At 28.2% G+C, this 3,775-nt stretch overlaps 1 long non-coding RNA gene across 1 annotated transcript; it reads left to right on the top strand.

Moving 5' to 3' along the window:
* The first annotated feature begins 168 nt into the window (after positions 1–168).
* Positions 169–604, top strand: LOC111617218. Its single transcript, XR_002755384.1, has 3 exons — positions 169–237; positions 329–418; positions 503–604. It is a non-coding gene; the product is annotated as an uncharacterized LOC111617218 (long non-coding RNA).
* The last annotated feature ends 3,171 nt before the right edge of the window (positions 605–3,775 follow it).

Here is a 3,775-nt window from a genome sequence, read left to right as displayed (position 1 = left end):
ATTGAAAATCTTTGTTTTTTTAATTTGTGTTGTAATAAGTTTCGGCTGTATTTTAGTTGGATTTGTGATGTCTGTTTCCACGTCAAAAGTAAGAGGTTTTATGAAAATAAAAACTTAATTTAATGTATACATTTGATGAAATGTTTTTGCTTTGTTTTTCTCTTTCAGATGCAAACATCCTTTCAAGATATAAGAAGATTTGCTAATTGCGATCTGAGTTTAGAACAGAAATTAAAGGTCAAATATTTTGAATCTGTTATATTTACGGATAAATTTACATAATGTCTCTGTGATTTTAATATAATAATAGCAATAAGTTATTGTGCAGATGCTGAATTTTATGAAGAGATTTGGTAAAGTGTCTCTATGCTTATCTGCTAATGATTACTTCAACGTCACCAAGAAATTTCCGATTAAGGTATATTTAAACTAATTTTATAATATTAATTGATATATTTGAAATATTTTTTTTATATTATATTGATATTTTGAAATATTTCAGATGGCGAGTTCCCTTTACTCCGTATTTTCTGGTCTTCTGAATCTGAGAACAGCTTCGAGACATAATACTCTGTAGTTGATATGTTCAATGTACCTGTTTCCAAATAAAGATATATTTCAATATAATAATTAGTAATATTTATTTAATTACATATTTTACATGCGTTGTTTATATGTATAAAAGATTTTTAGACCGTATAAATGCTGGACCTTATCCAGATATGCTTAAGAAAAAATTACTTACAAATTTAGTACAACTATAGCAGGTTATTCTTACTCTAATATACATAAATAGTTGTTTGGAGGCTAATGTATTATTAATCAGAATCGAGAAATATATACAGTTTAATCAATTAACAGTATTGCTCATATCCAGGAGGCTGTGTAATAATATTGTCGTAGGACAAGTGCCAATGTCGTCGTTTACCAGCTCCATGATATTAACGCACAAGTGTTTCATTGTAGTTATTCAAGCTAATTGTACAAACATTTTTTTTTAATCGAGCTACAATTTAAAAATATTTTATTCCTATAAATTTCCGCTGTCGTCTGTCCGTCTGTTCCTTAATTTCGAGAACGGAGTTGAATAGATAAAAATCGAGACCATATATGGAAAGATTAGGGAAGGACCTGATTAACTATATACGAACTTTCGATGAGTACCAGAAGTTGGTGAAGTGTAAATCCACGACAAATTGCAAGTACAGTGCTTTTATTTGCTCGGCCACGGATAAGGAAGTGTGAGCTTCCTTCTTAAACTTGAACAAGAAGATAATTATTAAAATGGGTATCACTTGTTTAATCGAAACAATTTTTCGACTGATGAAATCGAATTTATCAATAAAGTAATCCCTATAAAATTAATACGAATAACAGATTTTACAACTTATACCAGAAAATGGTAGAAGTTTTCCTTTATTCTAATGTATTTCTTGTGGTTATTGCAAACACTTGAAATTTAATTCGTCTGCAAACAATACTTAATTAAAATGGCTTTCAGTAAATGTAATTTATATTTTGATGTTAATTATGAACACAATCTTCATTTTTTCGTGTTTAAATTTTTCAAGCAAAGAAAGTTTCTGAACCCTGATATTTTCATTTGTGTCCAACACGAACACTCAAACACAATATTTAATTTACGCTTAGCAGTGTTCGTAATATGTAACACTGTAATAAGTATTGAACTGTTATACGTCGATTTCTTTCTTTATCCCTGTTTCTCAACTTCACCAAAGTTTAAAATCATTTTTTCACGTAAATTCTGTGTTGTATATTATATGCCGTATTGCATTTTATTGTACTTTTATCTCGTTAGCATTATTCTGTTTGCTTTGATAATAACTTGTTTTGAGAAATTAAACTCTTTGATAATTTGAGTTATTGAAGAAAAAAGAAACTTTCGTGATATTGAAAAAGTCATTCAGAGACGTTGGGAAATGTGGGAGTATATTCAAGAATTACATTCGAGTACAGAGCTTGTTTAACCGATCTGTTATGCATGTCTTATTTATTATACATGTTTCCTCCCATCAATTGCGATTTTGTTTCACACAAATCTTATATTTCGTGTCATAGTTTCGATATTCTCATTCACTACGTTTTTTTCCTGTATTTTGATTTCTTGTGAGGTTTCAAGACTTAGTTGTGTTTGTAGTTGTTTTTATGAAGTTTTTATATTTTTCGGAGTTTTGTTTATAATTTTACGAATTGTGTTCTTCTCTTGTATTCAGATTTATAGCGATTTCAATAGATGCAATAACTTGTCATCTGTCTCATTTCGTCTTAAATACAAATTGGAAGTATTTAATTTCATTTACTTCTTGTAAATTAATAATGGTATTTAAGTTATATTATTTTTCAGATCTTAAATTTTATGAAGAGATTCGAAAGAACTCTAATTCTTATATCCATTGGAGGACTATTTAATATCAAGAAGAACACTGTAATTAAAGTAAATAAATTCACTCATTTCGAAATTTTTCATAAACACAAAATAGTTTCAATGGTTACTGAAATTTCTATATCAGATATATATATATATATAATATACTATTTTACAAATGATAAATAAGTATTATTTACTCATTGCTGTGTTTTCACTTATTAAACTTGGTATAACAAAGAATGTTAGTTGTTAGGAATTTGATAAAAATCGTATTTTAGCAGTCGTCGACGTTTTGCGTGAATTATGAGAAATGGTAAATATAGAATCAAATTCAATCTACAGAGTCTCCCAAAAGTTTCCATATATACAAAGGTAAAATGTAACTTTATTCACAAAAGATTAAAATGTCTGCATTAAGAATTGTGTCAGTGGATTGATGGAGTAAGGCAACAAAACACATGGATGATCTACCATTGGTGTAATTTATAGCAGGACTTCCTTTGTGAAAAGTGGATTCTGTTTAGGTGAGAGACACACGAAGAAAATCTAAAACACTGCATGGTGGCTAGCCCATTGTTCAGGCACGAACTATTGAAACTCTACCTACACACATAAATACTTAATACACATTTTTTAAAATTCTTTTTACTAAAAGTGTGAGAACGGAGTCTTTCTGGTATATTAAACCATTTGTATATGCAAATCAACATACAATATGTTCTAATTAAATATTTTTAAAGCCTTCCAACTATCAGTGGTGTCCACAAATAGTTTAATATACCAGATACAAATGGTTTAATATACCAGAAAGACTCGTCTCAGTTCTTATTTTTTTTAATAAAAATATGAATTTAAAAAAATGCGTATTAAGTATTTATGAGTGTAGGTAGAGTTTCAATGGAAATAATTGCAGAAATTAAATAAAAATTAATGACCAGAATAAAATAAACTATATGTTTGTAAAATATTTCAAAAAACGATTCATAAAATAACAATGTTATTGTTTTGCNTATATATATTTCATTTATAAATAATAAGTGTTATCTACTCATTGCTATCTTCACTTATTAAACTTGGTATAACAAAGAATGTTACTTGTAAGGAAATTGATAAAAATCGTACTTAAGCAATCGTCGATATTTTGAATAAATTGATTATATATTTACCATTTTAAACTTAAGTCTTTCTCCTTATCAGTGAGGTGCTGGCGATACTTGCTGGTCAATAGGTCAAACTTATGGGGTTCCATCCCTTACTTTTATCGCTTCTTAGAAAAAAATTGCATCCAAACGAATGATTTTCATTCGAAATGTTGCTCAGGATAACAAAAGCTCAAATTTACGCAAATCAAACAACTTTATGTAAAGATTACATTAACAGCATGTC

The sequence above is a fragment of the Centruroides sculpturatus genome, unplaced genomic scaffold (genome assembly GCF_000671375.1).
Source record: "Centruroides sculpturatus isolate CEXI.00-Female unplaced genomic scaffold, Cexi_2.0 scaffold5189, whole genome shotgun sequence".
Taxonomy (NCBI): Eukaryota; Metazoa; Arthropoda; class Arachnida; order Scorpiones; family Buthidae; genus Centruroides; species Centruroides sculpturatus.
This window is presented reverse-complemented; position numbering and strand designations above follow the sequence as displayed.